Genomic DNA, 23,941 nt, shown 5'->3' on the forward strand with positions numbered 1-23,941 from the left:
GTTCAGTGATACCCTCTATAATAGCTTTTCAGTGACAATAGTGTATATTCTGGTTGTGGAGTAGTCTTTCATTTTTAGCATCCTAGATGTTGTGTAGTTTTTATTTCAACAAAATTGCCACTGACCTCACTGTGAGCCATAGTAAGAACTATAGTTATTTACAGTAGGTGACCACACCCTTCTCCCTATCCTACCTCCTCCTCTAAAAAATATCTACAAGATAGACTTTCACTATATGTTCTAGAACAGTGGTTCCCAAACTAGGGCTGCCGCTTGTTCAGGGAAAGCCCCTGGCGGGCCAGGCCGTTTTTTTTACCTGTCACGTCCGCAGGTTTGGCTGATCGCAGCTCCCACTAAACGCAGTTCGCTGCTCCAGGCCAATGAGAGCTGCGGGAAGGGCGGCCAGCACGTCCATTGGCCCATGCCGCTTCCCGCAGCCCCCATTGGCCGAGAACGGGGAACCGCGGCCACTGGGAGCTACAATCGGCCAAACCTGTGGACGTGGCAGGTAAACAAACCGCCCAGCCTGCCAGGGGCTTTCCCTGAACAAGCGGCGCCCCTAGTTTGGGAACCACTGTTCTAAAAGAATCTAAAAGCACTGATATAATAAGGGCTTTTGATTGGAACTATGTGCCCATGCAGAGGCATAAGGAGACCTTGTGGGTGGGTGGAGCCTTGGCTCTGCCACCCTAATGCTCCAGTACAGCTGTTGCAGGGCCTGGGGAAAAATGTAGTAAATTACTCCCACCAACCACACACCCAGAGCAAGGGGGAAATAGAAAGGGAAATATTCCTCTGAGGGGTCTGTCTGTGACACATTGTATGGCAGGGCTACTCATGGAACATGCTCCCTACGCACGCCCATGAAAAAAAGTAGGATTTTCTGGACTCTTTGATTACAGTGTAATGTTGTAAGTGGTTAAGATAAGATGGTCTATGGTAATAAACGTCCAGTATGCAAGCTTTCAAAATGATTGACTGGAATAAAGAAAATGTGAAAACTTTCAACTGGTAGGCAAGTAATGTTTTAGATTCATAGATATTTAGGTCAGAAGGGACCATTATGATCATCTAGTCTGACCTCCTGCACAACGCAGGCCACAGAATTTCACCCACCACTCCTGCAAAAAACCTCACACCTATATCTGTGCTATTGAAGTCCTCAAATCGTAGTTTAAAGACTTCAAGGAGCAGAGAATCCTCCAGCAAGTGACCCGGGCCCCATGCTACAGAGAAAGGCGAAAAACCTCCAGGGCCTCTTCCAATCTGCCCTGGAGGAAAATTCCTTCCCAACCCCAAATATGGCGATCAGCTAAACCCTGAGCATATGGGCAAGATTCATCAGCCAGATACTACAGAAAATTCTTTCCTGGGTAACTCAGATCCCACCCCATCTAATATCCCATCACAGGCCATTGGGCCTATTTACCATGAATATTTAATTACCAAAACCATGTTATCCCATCATACCATCTCCTTCATAAACTTATTGAGTTTAATCTGAAAGCCAGATAGATCTTTTGCCCCCACTGCTTCCCTTGGAAGGCTATTCCAAAACTTCACTCCTCTGATGGTTAGAAACCTTCGTCTAATTTCTAGTCTAAATTTCCTGGTGGCCAGTTTATATCCATTTGTTCTTGTGTCCACATTAGTACTGAGCTTAAATAATTCCTCTCCCTCTCCGGTATTTATCCCTCTGATATATTTATAGAGAGCAATCATATCTCCCCTCAAGTTCTGTCTTGGATAACTGAGTTTCATGTTATAAAACTGAAAAATATCATATACCATACAATAACTGTATGCCTTTATAATTTTCTTAACATTCTGTTAATCTACATTTAGATGCCTGTGAACAAACTACAATTGATGAAAGTACTGCATTGCTAAATGTACTGGATAATATTTTTTTTAAACTTGATATCTATATGTGAAGATAAAATTCACCACACGGTAAAACAGAATCACTGTCCAGTCAGAGTTAAAATTTTCTCTTTTATTGCGTGTATTTACTTAGCTAGTGCAGATTAAAGGTTAAGTTTTTTACCTTTTTATGAGCGATTTCAGGGGTTTTTCTCTTACAGTTTGTTAGAACGGCAGGTTAAGAGCATAGTCTTGCACCTGTTCATTTGTGTGGCTGTGATTAATTAGGTGAAAGTGGTTACATTCGCATTAACCCCTTTGAGTGAGATTTTTTTTTTAATCCTGGTATTGTTACTGTTTGTATGGATTGCAAAACTTGTTTTTGTTGTGAGTTATAACAGGTAAAATATTTCACCAGATTCCTCCTCTCCCACCAATCTTATAGTATTGGTTGTTCAATTCCATTCAGTAATTCCTGAAGACGGTTACCATCCTGTGACGTCAGTGGGTTCTGTGAAAGGAGTTTGATGGTCTCAGGCTGGTTCCTATTGGTTAGGGATGGTTCCTATCTTCCCAGAAGAACATGTAGCACTCTCGTTCAGCCTTGAATGGTCCTGGGATATCCACAGTTTCTTCAACATTCATATTTTCATTGCAGCAACTGGGAGATAAAATATTTTTAGTTTAGATTTAGATTGGCACAATACAATAGCACTAAGTTCTTTAGTTCTTACCTCAGCCACAGGTCTTGATCTATTCCTGGATCTATTCCTTCTTTGTTAGGTGGTAGTGGAGAAAGGTGAGTTGTTCTTTTGATGGACAGTACTCAGTTGATGCTTGACAGATCAAGAGAAATGAGGATAGCAGATCCCACTGTTCTGGTTCAGTGAAATCCAAAATAGCCATCAAAGCCTTTGAGTTTAGGTCCCCTATGAGTTTGTGTAAAGAGAAAAAAAATTAAACAGCATTTTTCATCCCTTCAGCTCCTAAAATGCTTATAAAACTATATATTGGGATCAGTTCACCTACCACATACCACTGAAATGCAGCCATCTCTGGTGAGAAACACAACAGTTGTTTAATAGTGCACAACATTCTAGAATAGGACACAGGGAAAACCACGTCCAGTTGAAATTACAGGCTGATTTGGAGGTAGATAAAATGTAATTATCCAAATTGAAATTTGACCAGAATACTGGAACTAGTCCTGTTAATTAAATTATTAATGTGAGTAAAAATGAATGAGGCGTTGCAGGATAGGACCATAGATTGTAAACTCTCTGGAGAAGAGACTGTCTTTATTAGTGTTATGTACAGTATAATCTACATTATCAATGTTTAACAAATAAAGAGATAATGCTCTAATGGTTCCTTTTTGTAGAGTAGGAAATTAAATCCCATTGTTCTTGCCAAATTTCAGTTTTGAAAATTATACTTTGGCTATCTAAAATGATCCCTGTAATTTCAATTGGATATGGGGTATTTATCATATTCATATATCAGTAGTATTGTTAGAGTACACAATTTTGTTTAAAAGGGTACCTTTCCAAGGCTCTAGGTGCCACTGCCATAAATATGAAAACAAAATTAAATTGCCCACAGAACATCAAATTCCCTCTCCCCTACACATCTGATTTCTTCCACTTTTAGAAATCCTTATTCATATACTATTTGTATTTTCTTCACTATTGTTTGTGGGAACTACTTATGGGAAAGGATTGTAGGATCACGCCCTAAAAGATCAATTTTAATTATTACAAATAGTCACAATCTTCAGTTGCACAATGATCCATAACACACCATGCTGGGTTCAGTGCTAACACCAATGGTAAAATACTGGCCAAGTGGGAAGAGTGTCACTTCTTCAGTCATCAGCATTGTTTCCCGCAGCACCATGGCTTCCTGGGAAGTCACCTAGAACAGGCACAAGCTTGATTAACTTGTGAATCTAACAAGATTGCATCATAAGGAATATAAGGGTGCGCAACTTTTGTTTTTCATATTCCACATACCCATTTTTAAAATTGTATTTTGACTGATTACATTAGCCACATATACCCACTTTGTAGAATATACCTTGTCTTAGGAAACTAATCTATGAGAGTGGCGTGGGGAGGTGAGACTTTACTAAGATATATGCATACAAGAAATTAGACTTCAAAGGCAATGCCAACCTGAACATGGCACCAAAACCTGAACCCCCATTATCAGAATTACAAGGGCCAGTAGGCTACTGGAGGAAAAGCCCTTTGAAAGGATTTTATTACATTTAATTGTAATAATGATCCATTATTACATGTTACCTAGATAATAACATGTCAAAGATCACGTTTAGATTTGCTACATTTCTTTAAGTGTTCTAAGTTTAAGTACTCTTGAAAATGACTTGGTGATGTGCTTCTGTGTAATTCAACTTCTGCCTTCTTGCTCAGCTTAAGCTTCCAGAAATGTCTCATGCTAATCAAAGTTTACATATCCCAAATACTTCCTCCCAAACATAGATAAATAGCAGCGAGCAACACAAGTTTTATTTAATTTGAGAGGTGTTTTATTTTTTAAAAATACCTCAAGATATATTTAACACTTAGATATTTAATAGTGTGGACAAGATTGTCATTTGCTTAATGGATGCACAGAAGAGTAAGGAGATGTAATGCCCCTACTCCCCCTTCCCTGCATGGCTCAGCGGGCCACTGCTTCCCTCACCCCATAGGCAGAGAGTGTGGAGCTGGGCCACAGGGCGGGAGCAGAAAGGAAAATAATCAGTCCCTGGTAAAGGGGTAGCAAAAATTATTCCCCTTTCCCACCTCTTCCATCCCATGAACAACAGGAGGGCCAGTGAAGGAATTACAGCTCTTGAGTGAGAATTCCTTTCCTGAGTTGCCCCTGGAAAGACTTCCATTGACTTCAGCAGGCCTTGGATTAGTCCCTAAAAGAACATGTCTTGGTTTTCTGAATTCCCGTTTATCTGTGTTAGCAAACTGCCTGCCATCAGTGGGGAAAAGTGGATATTATATACTTTTTCTGAGGTATCACATCTGGGGACTATAATCTTCCAGTGCTTATACCTCATCATGTTATTGTGCATCATGTTTGCCTTAGTGAACAATGGGATGGATGTAATTTATTATCAACTTTTCAAGCTGTATGGCACTGTTCTGTTTTAAGGATCTGGAAACCTGCAGTCCATAAAATTTTAAAATTAAACATCATGGGATAGATCAGTTTTCATAGTATCCATTAATTTAGTGTGGACAGTTCAAAACCTCTCTCTATTTTGTGCTACAATATGTTTGAAACCTTTTTGTTTTGGTTTTGTGGTCACAGTGCTTCTCCCAGTTTTAAGTTGTCTTTCTTATTACAAAACTTTTGTTTTTCTTAGGAACAACATGTTTCCCCCCTGAAACGTTTACTGAACTCATTACTGGAATAACAAAGTTTTACTCTGCCCCCAGTTCTATGAAAGTTTCATCTAGCCTTCCTTTTAGGTGACAAAACTCTGTGATTGATAAATAAGAAGGACTAAACTCTGCTGTCTGTTATACCATGGTAATCCAAGAAAATTTGAAGTCAATGGACATACTCTTCGTTACTAGGGATAATGGATATGGGGTAACCGTGAACAGAAAGTGTCCCCATACATTCAGTTTATCAGAGCAAAAGTATAAACTGTAATGATAACAGTGCTACATGGCATTAAAGACAGTGGTAAACAGAAGAAAATCACTGTTGTTAGTCACTGGCTTTCATGAACACAGGCCAATACTGTGAATTTGGTATTTGAGCAGTTTAAAAACTGTTTGTTTTAGAAGGGATGATGATAGCAGAGTTGTACACAGAGCTCTAATGGCTTCTATATGCTAATAAACACCTTTCTCATGTTTATTCATAAGAAATGTTTATAATAGAGTTAATTATATCTTAAATCATGTATTGCTATTATAATACAAGTATTTGATTAATAATTAAAATAAATTAGCTTTGTGAATATGCAGTTTAAAAAAACACTGGGGATTTCTGTGGAATTTTTTTAATATATTGAGCAGTAAACACAACGAATAGGAAATCGGCCAATATTCAAATAACCCAAGCACTGTGTAGCTAGACTTTTGATTTTGTGTCGTCTCATTTCAGAGGAGAGTAATCTCTAAAGATGCTGAATTGAGAGCAAAAACTTTGGTCTTGATTGTCCAAGATGCTGAAAAATGCCACTTTTTTGCCACACTCCACTTACTCCTAGGAAATGCTCAACACCATGCAGAACAGGGCTCATGTCTGAACACATAATTGAGCATGAGAGTATATGTCAGGCTCTTTGATAAAGATTAGAGGCTCAATCCTTGTGTCCCACACTAACTCTTGGGATGAAATAGTCTTAGAGGAAACCTGATGAGGTGATGCTGTGTTATTGTAGATAACATTCATATGAGCCATTAAGCTGGGGTCACTGCCTACCTTCCTTCAGTTGGAGGTGGTTCTGTCCTGTATCCTAAAGCTCCAAAGGTTAATCCACAAATATACACAATCTTGTTCCTTCTCTCATGGCTACCTACAGATTGATCCATGTGCTCCATATCATACAAGGGAAGTGGTTGTTCTAGTGCAATAATTCTTTCTGTAAAGCTCTTTGAGATACATGACATTTAAAGAAAAATGGTATAAAAATGCCAGTACAAAACAAACCATGTTATAAAAGCCGCATTGCCTGATGCAAGAAAGCTGAATTATTGGTCAGTATAAAAGGAATGAAAACAACAGTCAAAATGATGGTTTATGTTTTTTCTAGTCAGGGCAGGCCAATATATTTCCTAGACAAACCTGCTGAGATGCTGAAGGCAGTGCAGTGCTAAGAGAAGGGTTTACTTCAGAATGTGTGCAAACACAAACCATGTGTTTCATTGATCTCTGTACTGTATGTTAGCCTAATGAAGGGGATTTTCAGACACTGGGGTTTTACAAAGGACTGCTGGCTGTCTTTATTCATCGAACATATTAAGAAGCGATAAAGAATGGGGGATTTCCCCAGATTATATGGTGAGATGGTGGTTGAGTATGACTGAGTTTACATTTCAGTAGAGCCTAATGTTAGTCAGCAACAGAATGAGTATTATCTGCATTAAATGAAACACTGTGGGCTACATTCTCCTCTTCAGTCTACACAGCATATCTCTTCAGTGCTTTTCTGTTTTCAGTAACATCAGTGGGGGTTCTGGCATGTAGCGAGAACAGAGCTTAAATCATAAAAGTTTTGCATACCCATTATTCAGAAGAATCATGGCCTTTATGTGAAAGTCTATGCATACCAATTCACTTGAGCACATTTCCTGCATGTATAACCTAAACTACAGTGTACCTGTGATGTACTAATTGGGAAAGTACAGATAAAATATGTGGCCAGTCATCTGAAAATAAAACTTGCTTCTCACAGCATTATATTGCATATACACCTCTACCCCGATATAACGGGCCCCGACCCAGACAGGGACGGGTGGCTGCAAGCCCTGACCCCGGGCTTGATATAAAGGATGATATCAGATGCACCCTTTCTAAAACAACACCAAGAATAAAACTTCTTTTGTCAAATACTGTATTAATAACAGAAATGCTCGAGGCCAAAAGCAAGTTTCACCTATAACACGATAAGATGTTTTTGGTTCCTGAGGACCATGTTATATCGGGGTAGAGGTGTATTCATAAAAGAAGAACATAAGGTTTCATTAGCATTGAGGCACTGTGATGGAGCTAGTTGGGAAATATTTTTGTTTCCACACAAAATTTCCAAAATTTTTCTTCAAAAGTTTCAGGTTTTCATTAACAAATGAAAAACCCCCAAACTGATTTTTTTTTAATTTGACACTCTCTTAAAAAAATTTTTGGTTGCCAAAGCATTTTTATATTTGAAAACACAACAAAAATAATTGTAAATATATTTTTGGAATGTGGAAATTTCTATTTTGACAAAGCCATTTTTCATCAAAAAAAGGTTTCAAATGAAAACTTCAACCAGCACTAGACTTCCTTTGCCTAATTCTGACTTTGGATCATATTTAAAATGTATTTAAATTGAGAATGTAATTTTTATATTTTTTTAAAATTGAGAGCACTTAAAAGAAGAAGTTAACGGGCAGAACGCTCACATTTTATTAGCTTTGCTTGATTAAAAAAAGACATTAATGGATGGAATTTCAATTCTACTGTCTATTGTCACACTATACCTGCGATTGGTAAACTATTCCTCCTGGAGATTTATAAAAGTTTTAGATTGATGCCAGGGGTTTGCACAGGGTGTCAGTTCAAGCAGAATTCGACCAAAACTGTTTCAACTATATGGATTGACATAATGAATTCTGATGACCCATTCAGTTCATTCCACCTGAGAAGACATAGATTAATTAGATGCAAGCAAGAGATATCTGGAGAGAGATGTAATGTAAAAGTCTATGTTTAGAACACAAGGGGATAACATATCTGACGCTGAAAAAATACTAGCATATGATTCACTGGAAGTAGGGTTTCCATTTGAAGTTTAAACGTTAAATTTTGGTAAAATACAGGGAAATATTAATAACTCAGTGAGGGGTGTAAAACAATAACAAAAAATGTGGAAATGGCAGAAGTGCTAAATGAATTTTTTTTTTCAGTTTTTACCAAAAAGGTTAGCAGTGATTGGACATTTAACATAGTGAATACCAGTGAAAATGAGGTAGGATCAGAAGCTAAAATAGGGAAAGAACAAGTTAAAAAGTACTTAAACAAGTTAGATGCCTTTAAGTCACTAGGGCATGATAAAATACGTCCTAGAATACTCAAGGAGCTGACTGAGGAGATATCTGAGCCATTAGCGATTATCTTTGAAAAGTCATGGAAGATGGGAGAGATCCCAGAAGACTGGAAAAGGACAAATGTGGTGCCAATCTGTAAACAGGGGAATAAGGACATCTGGGGAATTACAGACCAGTCATCTTAACTTCAATACCCAGAAAAATATTGGAGTAAATAATTAAGCAATCAGTTTGCTAACACCTAGAAGATAATAAGGTGATAAGTAACAGTCAGCATGGATCTGTCAAGAACAAATTGTGTCAAGCCAATCTGATATCTGTCTTTGACAGGATGACAAGCCTTATGGATAGGGAGTAAGCGGTAGATGTGGTATATCTTGACTTTAGTAAAGCTTTTGATATGATCTCGCATGACCCTTTCAAAAACAAATTAGGGAAATACAACCTAGATGGAGCTACTCTAAGGTGGGCGTGTAACTGGTTGGAAAACTGTTCCCAGAGAGTAGTTATCACAGTCAAGCTGGAAAGGCATATTGAGTGGGGTCCTGCAGGGATTGGTCCTGGGGCTGGTTCTGTTCAATATCTTCATCAGTGATTTAGATAATGGCATTGAGAGTACACTTACAAAGTTTGTGGATGATACCAAGCTGGGAGGGGTTGCAAGTGCTTTGGAGGATAGGATTGAAATTCAAAATGATTGGACAAACTGGAGAAATAGTCTGAAGTAAATAGGATGAAATTCAATAAGGACAAATGCAAAGTACTCCACTTAGGAAGGAACAGTCAGTTGCACACTTACAAAATGGGAAATGACAGCCTAGGAAGGAGTACTGGGGAAGGGATTTGGGGGTCATAGTGGATCACAAGCTAAATATGAGTCAACAGTGTAACACAAAAAAAAAAAAAAAGCAAACATCATTCTGGGATGTATTGTAAGCAGGAGTGTTGTAAACAAGACATGAGAAGTAATTCTTCCGCTCTCCTTGGTGCTGATTAGGCCTCAACTGGAGTATTGTGTCCAGTTCTGGTTGCCACATTTCAGGAAAGATGTGGACAATTTAGAGCAAGTCCAGAGAAGAGCAACAAAAATGATTAAAGGTCTAGAAAACATGACCTGTGAGGGAAGATTGAAAAAACTGTGTTTGTTTATTCTGGAGAAGAGAAAACTGAGAGGGGACATGATAGCAGTTATCAAATACATAAAAGGTTGTTATAAGTAGGAGGGAGAAAAATTGTTCTTGTTAACCTCTGAAGATAGGACAAGAAGAAGTGGGGTTAAATGGCAGCAAGGGAGGTTTAGGCTGGACATTAGGAAACCTTTCCAAACTATCAGGGTAGCTAAGCACTGGAGTAAATTGCCTAGGGAGGTTGTGGAATCTCTATCACTGGACATTTTAAAGAGCAGGTTAGATAAACACCTGATGGGGATACTTAGTCCTGCCTTGAGTGCAGGGGACTGGACTAGATGACCTCCGGAGGTCTCTGCCAGTCCTACGATTCTATATAAAATACTAATTATATTAAAATATACAGTGAATTTTGGAGAAAACAAATGGCAAAAGCCAGCTATAACAGCTATATACAATATATTTAATGTGAAATGAGCACATTTCATTCCTTATGCTAGGATTGTATTAATGACTAATAGAAGGACAAGGTGGGTGAAGTAATATCTTTTAAAGGGCCAACTTTCATTGGTGAAATAGAAGAAGAAGAGGAGCTCTGTGGAGCTTGAAAGCTTGTCTCTCTCATCAGTACATGTTGGTCCAGTAAAAGATATTACCTCACCCACCTTGTCTCTCTCATATCCTGGGACTGATCTGGCTACAACAATACTGCCAGCATTCATGACTAATACTCAGCTAAGGTAGCGTGGTATCTTATGGTTAAATTCTGGTTTTCCACAAAAAGCTTGAGTAGAGGACCAACCAGTGTTGGAATTCTTCTTTCCAGTACTGGAGGCAGAAGATGCAGCGGCTGCTATCTCATCCAGCTGTGCCCATTCCCGTTAGAAGTTTGTGGCCAATCTGCTAAAATTCTGGATCCATTGGTCTCTCCACTCTACTTCCTTTTCTGCTCAGTGCCATTGTCTGTGTTCCTGCAGGGAGAACCGCTGTGCAGCTCTGTGTGTCTCAGAAGCTTGCATCTCACTCCAACAGAAGTTGATCCAATCAAAGATATTACGTCACTTGCCTTGTCTCTCTAATATCCTGCGACCAACACGGCCACAACTACACTGCCTACAGCTTGGCTTTATAGCAACACAGGGTATATCTGCATTTGGAACTGGGTATGTGCTTCCCAGCTTGAGGAGACATATTAACACTAGGTCTCATCGAGCCAGCATGCTAAAGATAGAGTATATCGAGCTGGGAATCACACCTCGAGCTCCAAGTATAAAGGCAGAGTCAGAGGGCTGCAGTGTCTTCCTGTGCAGTTTCTACTTTCCAGCAGATCATGGCATTTTGGGTGTTTCATGTAGTGCTGTGCAAAAAATTTTGACCAAAACTTTTTCTGTAAAAAAAAAAAAATGCAAGTTTAACACCACCAAAATGTTTGATGTTTGTTTGTGTTGGTTTTGCCAAATTGATAGTTTAGAGGGAGAAAAAAAATGAAAAAAAGAAATCAAAATGTTCTGCTTTGAAATTTTAAAATGAAACCTATTGATTTTTTGGTTTTGAAATAATTTTTTTATGTAGAAATTTCCTTTAATATTTAAAAAAGCTCAAAATTGAAAAGAGCTAAAAAATTAGTTATTTGCCCAGCTCTAGCTTCATGTCAATGGAAGGCTCAAAAGGATTTGGTCCAGAGTTCACAAAAGTGAATACTGAAGTAAAATCCATCATTTAACACAATATTTTTAGAGAATAATTGCAAAGGAATCTAAAGTTAAGTAGATGTTATGTATGCAGAATTAATTAAGTCTTACTTTGAAAGGTTGATTCATTTCTGGTAATGGTTAATGGGTTTTCAAGAGAGCACAAAGAAGTTTACAATGTTTGGCAGTAAATCTGGCCTTCAGATACATAGCTGGCTTCAGTCAACATAATTATGACTTCATTATGACGTTATTAGCTGTGGTCGTATCCACTGAAAGTTGGGAAAGTTATGTTAAGTATCACTGAGTGTGGGAAATTATAAGAGCCTCTGTGCTTGTTAGGATGTTTTTTGGCAATATGTAATGATCCAAGGAGGTGAATTGTTGTCAAGCAACTTTGCTTTAAAGTATTTGAAGATCAATACAAGGTTTAAGAAATTATTCATGTCAAGCTTCCCCGGGACACATAATATTACTTTTGTGGGAGTGAATATATATAATAAAACATATATACTGATCAGCCCTCTGAAACTTACAGCCTAATTTGAACTGCAGCCATGTGCCAGCAAGTCTTCTGGATTTTTTCTGTTTCAAGAAGTGCAAATAAATTTAGCCAATGCTCCCTTGATTTGATCTGCTGAATTTTCTTTCTTTGTTTCACGAAAACAGATAATTTTTTGAGCTAGTAATGCACAGAAGTGATTTGACTATACAGTAAGCGAAGGCGCCGGTATAAAATGCACAAGAATTCGTCCGCTGTATGACTCCAAAGACTTAAGTGGAGTCACATTTAAGGATGATATTTTTCCGATGGAGTTTAAAACTATTGTTTGAAATACTACAGAAATGTTTTCACATCTGATCTAAAATAATTTATAGATTACAGAAACAGATAGCTATGTTCCATTGTACTGTTGTTTCCAGTCCCCTCTAAGTTTGCTTGGATATCAGTTTGCTTTTGTTATCTTATTCAGATAAAGGACATTTTTTACCACAGGATACAGTGACTAATGTAGATTTTAGCTTTTCAATCTAAATGTAATGTGTTGATTTAATATTTAGTTCCATCTGTATTTAGTCTGCATTACAAATAGAAAGTATGTTTCTGAGCATTACACTGAAAAGATTGGAGATTTCACTAAAAATCCCCTCCCTGCCCAAATGTATTTTTATGAACTATATTAACATTTTTTGGCTTTGTATACATTAAAGAGTGTTTTCGTTGATTAACTACTTAATTACCATTGATTCTCGGTGTGAGTACATAATCTCATGGCACAGCCTGAGTAACAATTGTTAACAGCTGACTGATCAATTAACCATTTCAGTATACATTACACTAAAAGAGAAAACTGATTACAGTTTGCAAATCGATATGGCAGATTTAGGTTAAACTGCAAGTTACATAATTTAAGAATAATAGAAATTTCAGTTTTATTTTCTTTTTATGAAATATATGGGAAATCTTGATTTTTTTAGCTTCATTACTGTACGTGTATGTAAAAATGCTAAAATCATCACATTGACATTAGGGCACACCGTGGGTGAATATTTAACATGGGGAGCACTCGCTTGCTTGGTCCTCTCAACATATGTGTTAACTTTTGTCAAAGGGTCAGGCCAGATGGCTACAAGAGAGTATTAGAAGGCAGATATATTAGCCCCAGGTTAAGTAGGTCCCTTTTCCCTGGGTAAGGAAACAGGGAAGGTTCCAGAACAATCAGGAACTTTCTGGAAAAAATTACAGCAGACAGGCTGATTAGAACACCTGCAGCCAATCAAGAAGTTGCCAGAATCAATTAAGACAGGCAGGCTAATCAGGGCACCTGGGTTTTTAAAAAAGGAGCTCGCTTCAGCTTGTGGTGCGCGTGCGAGGAGCTGGGAGCAAGAGGCGCAAGAAGCTGAGAGTGAGAAGGCGTACTGTTGGAAGACTGAGAAGTACAAGCATTATCAGACATCAGGAGGAAGGTCCTGTGGTGAGGATAAAGAAGGTGTTGGGAGGAGGCCATGGGGAAGTAGCCCAGGGAGTTGTAGCTGTCACACAGCTGTTACAGGAGCCACTGTAGACAGCTGCAATCCATAGGGCCATGGGCTGGAACTCGGAGTAGAGGGCGGGCCTGGTTTCCCCCCATCCCCCAACTCCCTACTTGATACCGGAGGAGTTGAACTGGATTGTGGTTCCACCAGAGGGGAAGGTCTCTGGCCTGTTCCCCGATCCACTAGGTGGATCAGCAGAGACTGCAGGGATTGTTCTTCTTCCTTTCCCCATGCTGGCCAGTGATGAGGCTAACTGAGTGAACGGCAGATTTGAGCCATGAAAGTGGCCCAACTGAAGGCTGCCGTGAATCTCTGAGGTGAGCAAATCCGCCAATAAATGCAGGACCCACCAAGGCAGAGGAGGAACTTTGTCATACTTTATTAGTTTACCTCTCTTTTCAAGCCAGACATCAGATTAGTGTTTCTGTTAAAGTAAATTTAAGGCTCATAAAAATTGACAGACATGGAAAGCGAATCCCTCTACGTATCCACAGAACCACGTGGCAACAGTGAAACAAACTTTCACGCACTGCCTCACTCATGGGCTTCAGCCACCCTGTTCTGGAGTGACCACTTGTAGAATTTAGAGCATAATTCAGCTCCATGCCCATTCAGTCCTTCGCTACTCTGCTAAGACAGGTGCCATCTGGGATAGTGATTTTTGTGATACGAAGATCTCTCTTTTCAAGGAACTTTTCTGGGCAGGGACTTTGTCCATTTCTGCAGCAGAAAACACCTGCTGATTGGGGCCTGATTTGACTAAGGTTTTCGGCTGGTAGTACAATACTACTACTAACAATAACGGAGGCCATGTCTACACTACGGGGACCGTAGCAGCATAGCTACAGTGCCATACCTATGCTAACATAACCCCATAGAGTAGATGCAGACTACAGTGACAGAAGAGAGCGACAGTAGCTAGGTTTTAGGATTTAGCTGCATCTAAAATGGGGATTAGGTCAGCATAGCTGCATTGACAGAGTTGTGGATTTTTCACCCCCTTGAAAACTGTAGCTATGTCAGTCTAAGTTTTAAGTGTATGGCAGCCTGAGACCACCAACTCATTTCACATAGGCCACTGAAGAGGCATTATATAGCAGTAAATTTTAGCTTTTACTGACCTGGAGCTGAAAATATCTATAGTCCATTAGCAGTCTCTTTATCCATATATTTCTTTTTTTACATGAGTTCTATAATTACGTTAATGCATTGCCAAAATATTACCTTACAGTTCCTAATTTTGTGGTAGTTGCTCAGAAGCAAGATTTTAGTATGTAACTATAAATGTTTTTCCATTTAAAATAGCAATGTCTTTACTTTGTAATAAAATTTAGACATTGGAAAACTATCAGTAGATGGAATTTTAAAGTAACCCTTCTACTTAGGCTGTTTTGTACTCCAGAAATACCCTCTCCTTGTAACAAATTCCTGATATACAGAAAATATATTTGTACAGTAAAACTGTGCTTGTTAAACTTAAACCAGATTTATTTCAACAGAACAAATCTTTCTTTTAAAACAAACAAAAAGATTTTTTAGTTTGGAAGGTAAATAATTCATGTACTGGCTTATCTGTCTACATTTTAGCCTGAAATGACTGTACTGCAATAGAAACGTTATCTGCCATGTTGGGGGAATGCGGGAGGGGTGCCGTTAAGTAAAAAATTCCGGTTAACTAAGAGGATGGGAGTTTGGGTGTGGGAGGGTGCTCAAGCCTGGGGGTTGAGGCATGGGAGGGGGTGCGGGGCATGTGCTCTGAGAGAGAGTTTGGGTGTGGGAGGGGACTCAGGACTGGGGTTTTGGTGTGCTGGATCTGGGCAGGGTTCACCTCAGGCAGCTCCCCTCAAGCGGCGACATGTCCCTGTTGCTCCGAGGTGGAGGCGTGGCCAGGTGGCTCTGTGTGCTGCCTCCGCTAACAGGCATCGCCTTCACAGCTTCCATTGGCCGCGGTCCCTGGCCAATGGAAGCTGCGGAGCCAGTACTTGTGGCCATTCCTCCTAGAAGCAGCAGGAACATGTCGTCACTTGTGGGGAAACCCCTGAGGTGAGTGCCGTCTGGATCCAGCACCCCCAAATGCCAGTTCCTAGAGCTTTCTGGTTGGTAGAGCTCCAGATAACACAACTTTTACTATACTATGAAAATAGGGCTAAATCCTGGGAAAGAGCTCACTTTTATAGAACTCTGAGTCCTGTTTGCTTAGTTTCCCATTGAAGTCCGTGGGCCTGATTCTGTTCATACAGTGGTGTAAATCTGGGAAACGCCAGTCAATTCAATGGCACGGCATTGGTGTAAAACTGGTATGCGAGGAGAATCAGGTCCAATAAGACTACTAATGCAAAATGAATATAGGTTGAGAATCAGACCCACACTGTGTAACAGAACCATGCATTCAGAATATTACACAGAAAAGATTCATAGATGAAAGACTCTTTTTAGGATTAGAGGGATAGGTTCCTGAATCTTAACACAGAGTAAAATTGCTCTGCAGTTAGCTGTCAGCTCATGCTTCAAGGTATGAAGAGGAATGGCAGACACAACTAGTTGCTCCTCCTTGTGCTGTATTTGGACCAGTAGATTCATGACATATACAAATTCACTGGGCATGTCTCCAGCCCATCACCATTTTCACTCCTGTCTTGACTGTTGCTTCCCCTGCCAGCACAACAGAAATACAGTGTTTTTGCTGCTGCAAAAGTCTTTTCAAGTGTTGCCTCATAATTAGTAAAATGAGATATCATTATATAATAAATTATATAATTGAGTAATATCAAATAATACTATATATTATCAAAGGAAAGGCCACATAGTTTCAGGTTTTGCCTATCGGAGTTTCTAATTCTAATTTGGTTTAAGTGTTACTGGTACCTTTGAAATGCGTATCTACTACAAGGCACACAATATGCACTCATTTAAAATCAGATACATTTCAAAGTAAGTAAGTGATATTGCAGTGCAACACAAAGCTTTTTTGTAAGTTTTGTAAGTTGAAGTAAATGGTAAAGCAACCCAGTGTAAGATGAACAAAAAAGAATTTCAACAAATGTTTCTCAACGAATACAAAAGAGGTTTTGGATCTCTCTAGGTTCATCCAGCCAGAAAGGTTAGAAACTAGTGTTCATTTTTGTTTTTTGTTCTTCCTATAGTGGACTTAATAAGAATGCTTTTAACAAAATATTTCAAAATATTCCTGTTTCTTGTTTTACCTTCTGAAAACATTATGGCTTAGATTATTTTTTAGCATGTGGCTATGTCCTTTTTCTGTGGATTAATTTATAATAAACATTGTTTGAGGTTGTTATCAGTCTGCCTTAACTATTTGACCGAAATGAAGACAAGGTGGGGGAGGTGATTTATTGGACCAACTTCTGTTGCTGTGAGAGACAAGCATTTGAGTCGCAGAGAGCTCTTCTTCAGGTTGAAAGATTGTCTCTCACAGCAACAGAAGTTGGTTCAGTAAAAGATATTACCTCACCCAGCTTGTCTCTCTAATATCCTGGGACTGACATGGCTACAACTACACTGCATACAAATAGTTTAGGCAGACATTTTAAGCTCTTCTTAAATAGGGTTGCCAGTTTTATTTTGGCAAAATGGAATGGGCAGAGCTTTGACTTTATAACTTGCCCATTGGCATTTCCTAACCTTGGCAAGTAACAGAACCTGATTGCTCATTTAGACATCAAGGAGGTGAAATGCCCTCTCCAATATTAGTACTCTGAAAACAAGGTGCAGCTATCAAATATTACATTTATTTTCTTTACACCTTCAAACCAGGCTTACATTGCTGTGGCTACAAGCATTGTGTAGAAATTATTTCAGAATTTAAAATTGACATTTGTTTTTAGCAGCAGGAATTTGTGAAGAAACCTTTTTACCACTATTACACAAACTAAGTAAATAACAGAATAATAGTTAAATGTTCCAAAATAATCAGAAGAATTCTTCTTCAGAGTCTCTGTATAAGAAAGGAATATCTGAATGTATAGTTTTGTATAATTAACAATGACCTAGTAATCTGATTGGTTTACATTTGTGTGAAGTGTTAAGAAGGAAGATTACTTTTGATGGACCACTCTAAATAAGTTAAAGAAAGAATAATAGGATGAAAAAGAGCAAAGGGAGATTTACCTTCTCTATACTTATAGGGTGAAATTTGCAGCCATGAGGGGTGGACACTTAAAGTGGATTTAAACCATCTTTGCACCCTTCTATGCCTAGCCTGCTCCAGGAGTTGGAGGGGAGTCCACCGAAAGTTAGAAAGACCTGGGAACCTGTCTAACTTATGGCAGCCTCTCTGCCCTGTTCCATGGGCCACAGCTGCCTGGAGTCTCCACAGCTTCCCTGACCAGCCCTGGCCAGCATGTATCCAACACCAGGGCTTGAAAGGAGTCGTCGGAGGGCAGCATTACTGCTGACTTCCACAGTGCCTGCACTGTAAGGAATCCTCCCTGGGCTGGAACCAGGGCTTTTAGGGCCCCTTTCCACCACTCTGGGCTTTTTTCTTGGCAGAAGGGGCCATATTCTCTAACAATATTATATTGGAAGGGATATGGAATAATTTACTTGACTGGTCTTCTGTATCTATTTTCTATAATTGTATAATTATATCATATGCCCAAATAACAAAATGAAATATCTAAGCTACTCTTTACTCCTGTTCTAATAGCGCTTACGTATTTTCCAAGGATTGGTAGGCATAGAAATATTTTTTACGAAGGTATCCTCCTTGAGACAATCCCTAAATTGGGTCTTACTGGATACGCTTTATGATGGATGGATGAAATATTGGCCAGTCTCTAAAGACCAGGAAAGAGCATCAGGCTTAGAAGTACTTAATCAATTAAATTCTGTAACTCTCTCAAAAAAGATGGCTTTTCTCATCAGCATAGGAAGAACTAGGCCTCCTGATCCCCTTCAAATGTGGTGGCTTCTGGCAACAATATAGATTTCAATTGGGTGAAAAAAATCCTCTGACACTTGCATATGGAATGAAGATAGTTCTGTTGTCTCTTCTGGTGGTTCAGAATTGCCTTTCTGCATCTGGGAAGATGCACTTAAAAGCTACCTTTTTTAGGAAAAGTGGGACAGGCGGGCAATTGTGTATTTGCAGGAGAATGTAGTTGTAAGTTAACACAAGCAACTTTCACCTCTGCCAAATGTGTCTGATTGGCCATAAGTACTTAAATTTTCAAATCTGTTAATTATTCACAGTTTTGGCATGAGTTGTTTTGCTGCACACAGTGAGTGGCTGTGATCCGATCCATCTTTCTTGATAGCTGTGTGTAAATTAAAGAATTTTTGTCTTCTGAAGCATGAGTGTCTTGGTATTTTTTCTTAGTTTTTACTCACAGTTGTTTATAATCCCTTGGAAGTTTGAAAATGAAATCTATTAATTTAACTGGTTTTATTTTCTTATACTATATGTGTGAACTTGTTTGCTATCTAAGGGGTTGTTCATTAGTGCAACTGGGTTAGCAATAGGGTCATGGAAACTAGAAGTGAAACATTGTGTGTTTTGGGGGGAAAAGTCACATATAAACAATTACATGGACTTTGGAAACAGAAAAGAAAATATAATGGTTACCAACCACGTTTTTAGTACAAAAGTTAAATATTGTGGCATGAATCATTCACATAATAATTTCAGATCTCAATTATACCTAGGCACAGCTGACTTGAGTTAAATGTAGAGTTGGACCCCTTTCCTGATTTGCCTTGCTGTTTGGGATAGACCTATAATGTGGCAGAGTTCTGCTGGTAAAGTTCTGAGGTAGAGTTCTGTTGGTGGCTGAGAAAATCACACGAGTCTAAGAGCTAAACTACTGATGCCTCAACAAAGAGCAACTGTATCTACAACCTTTCTTTAAAGGACATCTAAAAAGTATAACAATGTATATTGGACTGGACCTTGTGCCCTAGGACAAAGAAGATGGAGAGCTGCCCTTAAAGAACAATTAAGGGGTTTCTCTTATGTCATGAGTATCCCCTGGTGGCAAAAAGCTGGTTCAGTGCCACCCACTGTCCCTGGTCCTTAGGTATAGGGGTATTCTGGAGGTTTGCTGGGGGTGTGACTACCGGGGTGAAGTTTGGACAGGATGTGGTTCAGGGATCCTTGCCCAGCAGAGTGATCTTTAGAGCACTTGTCTAGCTGGCATAATTTAGAGCAGTCTTTTAGTTGTTCTGAGTTACATCAGAGGTGGTTTCAACCTCCATCTGTGCCTGAATCAGTCCCTGTGGGTATTAACTTTGATCATCATAATCAAATTCTAATTTGGCTAATTATATTCTACCTACCTAAAATTCTCCTTAGTAGTTTTAACTGAATAAAGTATTAATCACTTCCTGTACTAAATTGTTTTCAGTAATGCTATGCATATTAAATTAATAATAATAATAAAATAATAATAAAAGACCAGTACATTATCCTGACATCCTTACGAAATAAAAACTCCAATTGACTAAATTGGGAGTTTTGCCTGAAAAAGATAGGAGTTAAGTCTTCAGGATTGGGCTATATAGTCTGTAAAATGGTTTGGAACCCTTCTGGAAGAAAATAACTTATATTTATAAAAACCTATCATTACTAATTTATTCAAATTTTAAATTTTGTTTTAAAGAGCGGTAGTACTAGCCTTTCAGGAAACAGATCATATCAACAGACCTGACTGAAATTAAATACTAATTAAGGTTACAGTTAATTCTTTTTTTAGTTAAATCTGCAATATGATTATTCCTTTTAAAAATATTCCAATTCATGTTTTGGCAGCAGGTCACAGAAAGAGATACAGTTTAAATTCCTTTAAAAGTCATCCACACTTCACTCTTAACTAGCAGCAGTTTACTCACAGAGGACTTTTCCCTGTGGCATACTTTTCTTAACAACGTACCTCTTTCAGCACATCTAGTTATAGTTTTTCTAAGGAAAAAGCCATAATGGCTAAACTAACTAGGTAGATATGCTCATTCAAGGGGTCTCAGCTAACAAATGAAAGTGGAGAGCAAACATGAGAATCCTATTGGTGTAAAAGCCACCCAGTTTCTCTCACAGGCTTCAGATGGAGTTTATGGAATTGCTGTTGAGTCTGGGACTGGAAATGCAAAAGCCATCATCCTGGGAGATTTCAAAAGTTATGTGGATAATGAATTTGACATGTGGGCTCAGGATGTCTTATATTATGTGAAAACCATGGTGTCCTCTCAGGTCTTCTCTGGATCCAGCCACTCATCTGGACACATACAGCCTAGGTATAGAGTTCAAGGGTGTGGCATCTACTCTTATTATCATTTCTTAAAAAGTCAGAGTTTCCCATCCTCCCCTCTGGAAAATGGATCTACTAGCATGAAGGTCTCATGGACCCTAGTAAGTGTTCAAAATGCCTGGACAGTGACAGTAAACATCACCCCAACCACAGACTCAGTTTGTGGACAATCCAATTCAACATTACAAGTCTTTACTCTTCACAATACTGGCTCCCAGTCACCACCTTCTGCTGCGCACCTCCATAGTGTATGGATGTGTTGTGCCAGATGAAGGCGGGGAACAGCAGATCAAGTGACACAAGAGCTACCAACAGTACAAGAAACTCCTACAAGCCTGTGTTAGCTCTCTGAAGGAAACCAAGAGATCCTTGTCCTCTGCCATAGAATCTATGAAATAGAGACCACTGGAACTATCACATACATAGATTCATAAATTTTAAGGCCAGAAGGGACCATTGTGATCATCTAGTCTGAAAGCATTCAGGGCTGTTCATGCTACCACATCTGAGATGGATTCAAGTCCCTTCTGAGTGTTGCAGGCTGAGAACAACATTGACCAAATCATCAGCAACTCACTCTGAAAAGTGAATTTAGAAGTCATCCTGAAGCACGCAAAAAAATAAATAAAAATTAAAAAGTACAGCTGCTTTTTGTTACTCAAAAAGCCACAGATTGCAAAACTCTCATCTTATTTCCAATATAACCTTCCTGTGAAAAGTCATGGAGAACAAATCATGGGTGAACATGGTTTCCACCAGATCTGGCTACATAATTGACATGGTGCTGGCTGTACAAATTGCAGACCCCCTCATGGCCAGAGGGGTTGACCTCCATGTTTATACTTATAGATCTGTCAGTAGGCTTTGAAATACTTGACCACCAGGTGCTAGTGACCTGCCTGCATCATGTAGCAGGTGTCAACAGACAGCAAGCTGGTTCTACTCCTCCCCTTCAGACACATCTAAAGCATTGTGGTAGGCAAATGTTCTTCCATCACAAGAACTCTCACATATGGAGTTCCAAATTGTTAATCTTTTTTCCCTTCCTTTGTAAACATCTACATCAGATCAGAGGAATCAGGATGCATGGACTAAAATGCTAATAGCGTAATGATGACATTCAACTGTGTATCATTCAAATCAAGAGCAGACCGTTCAGTCACCAAGATGTCTTAAAGTAAAAGGCACCTGGATAAAAGGCTGGTTACACAAGTTGAACACAGTTCAGAGTGGAGGCAGGTAGGAAGTTCATACCATTTCAAAGAACTGGAATAGTTCTTGACTAGCCCATCAAGGACATATCCCCACCGATTGTCAAAGTGGTGCACAGCCTTAGCTTTACAGACAAGCTAAGTAGCCCTCTAACGGCCTGGAGTACTGATCACTCACAACCCCACTTGAAGGCAATGGGAACTGCAGATACTTAGCACTTCCTAAAAATAGGCCCTAGATATGCAAGTAGCAACAGTGACCAGAATATTCCTGCCTACATTTTGCAAAGAAACTGACTACCCTCCTGGATACTGATATTTGTTCTTTAGTGGCTTATTATGTTCATGCCAGGCATATATTCCACTTAACTCTCTAGATGCTTAACTCCATGCCTCTTCTCATGTTCATAAGCTCAATTCAAATAGTGTCTCCAACATTTCCAGCAGCAACAAAGATCCGGTTGTAAAATCCAAATGAGAGTTTTGCCTTCAATAAATAAATAAATTGCAGAATTCAGTATGATGGAGAGCCAGAAACTCCTGAGGTCTAGTCCCAGCTCTGCCAAAGTATATGTAGCCTTGGGTAGATTGCTTAAAATCTGTTTCTCTGTATCCCCATCAGATAATTATCTGGGGTTAATCCTGATTCCCTGGCCATGATGCAAGTTCTTTATTTGCAATTAACACTGGCTGAAGTGATCCCCTATGCTGTTCTGTTTGCCAAGGAATGCTGGAGAACAGCTCTTCCAAACTACCCCAGAATGGCCCCATGCACAGGAAGGGATTGGGTGGCTGTAGAGCTGGCTACACTAGTTTATCCCTCCAGGAGATTCCCCTACAACAACAGAATCTCCACTTCCTTTTTTCAGGCTGCTGTAAATCCCCTCTGCACCACTGTAATTTAACCTGCTATGAGGGTGGAGCTGCCGGTTAGCTACTTTTTAATTAAAAAAAGCTAGGTTGCAAAGTATTCACAAACAATTATTTTTTGCTTTCAAAAGCATTTTCTTTTAAAGTAAATTCTTGACATTTTACAAAGTGATGCCATTTCCTTTCTTGTAGTCACATATTAAGGAGAGTAGATTTAAACAAGAAAACAGGGTAAAATACCAGAGTTTTAATTAATCAGATATATGATTGCATTAGGACCTTTATAAAAAGTTAGTAATTTGTATAGTTAGTTCAACATTTATGCACTAACTTTTTAAACATATGGTATTATAAAACATTTGAGGTAAATGTTTTGATCTAATATGACTCATTGCTATTGTTTCACGTGAAATACTTTTTTTTTTTCATAATGAAGTCAGGGTCTGATATCTCTGTCACATGGGTTTTGACTACAGTTACCTAGGAACACTAGAGAAATTCTAAACATAAGAAAGATGAACTTCGACCTTTTTTGCAGCAGATGGAACATTTTGTGAGCAATTGGTCATGTGTAAATGTTAACTTGTTTGCCTTTCTTAGTAACTAACAAATGAACAGCATATGCCTTTATTTTTCAGTTTTACAAAGGCTGGGGATAGATTTTATTAAAAATATGTTCTCCGTGCGTTATGCAATAGTACATTAAATATTATGTTCATTAAAATGTGGTAAAACTTACTTGTATTGCCTTTGCAACAACTGCACAGCGTGTTTTAAAAATTAATGTTAACAAACATTACTTATCTCTGTGGTTGTCAACATTTAATTAAGGAGGGCCTCTAAATTTTTGGATACCACTGTTTGGATATATGTAATAAAAGGTTCCAATTTAAATGCTGTGCAATTAGTTTGTATGAAAAAATGACTTTTGTAGACCCTACAATAGACAGTTTAGAGAAATAACTGTTCTGTGTTTAAATTGTGCTCCTTAGTATTTTAAACAGATGGCAATGGCTTTCCTCTTGATTATAACTTTGAGGCATGCTTTACTAAATGGAATCAGCGGGGTTCATTAAGGTCCCATTTGATGTATCAGTATTA

The 23,941-nt window shown here is 38.8% G+C and overlaps 1 protein-coding gene and 1 long non-coding RNA gene across 6 annotated transcripts in view; one reads left to right on the plus strand and one right to left on the minus strand.

Annotated features, from left to right (window-relative positions):
* The window catches only part of TOX (thymocyte selection associated high mobility group box), a 268,267-nt gene that overhangs the window by 41,397 nt on the left and 202,929 nt on the right, over positions 1 to 23,941 (plus strand). The gene's annotated exons all lie outside the window — the stretch shown is intronic.
* LOC122464465 lies at positions 1,995 to 22,575 on the minus strand. The gene is made up of 4 exons (XR_006288514.1): positions 22,341 to 22,575; positions 3,664 to 3,777; positions 2,598 to 2,792; positions 1,995 to 2,524 (listed from the first exon to the last, which is right to left on the minus strand). It is a non-coding gene; the product is annotated as an uncharacterized LOC122464465 (long non-coding RNA).

This window comes from Chelonia mydas, chromosome 2 (assembly GCF_015237465.2).
Source record: "Chelonia mydas isolate rCheMyd1 chromosome 2, rCheMyd1.pri.v2, whole genome shotgun sequence".
In the NCBI taxonomy this organism is placed as follows: Eukaryota; Metazoa; Chordata; order Testudines; family Cheloniidae; genus Chelonia; species Chelonia mydas.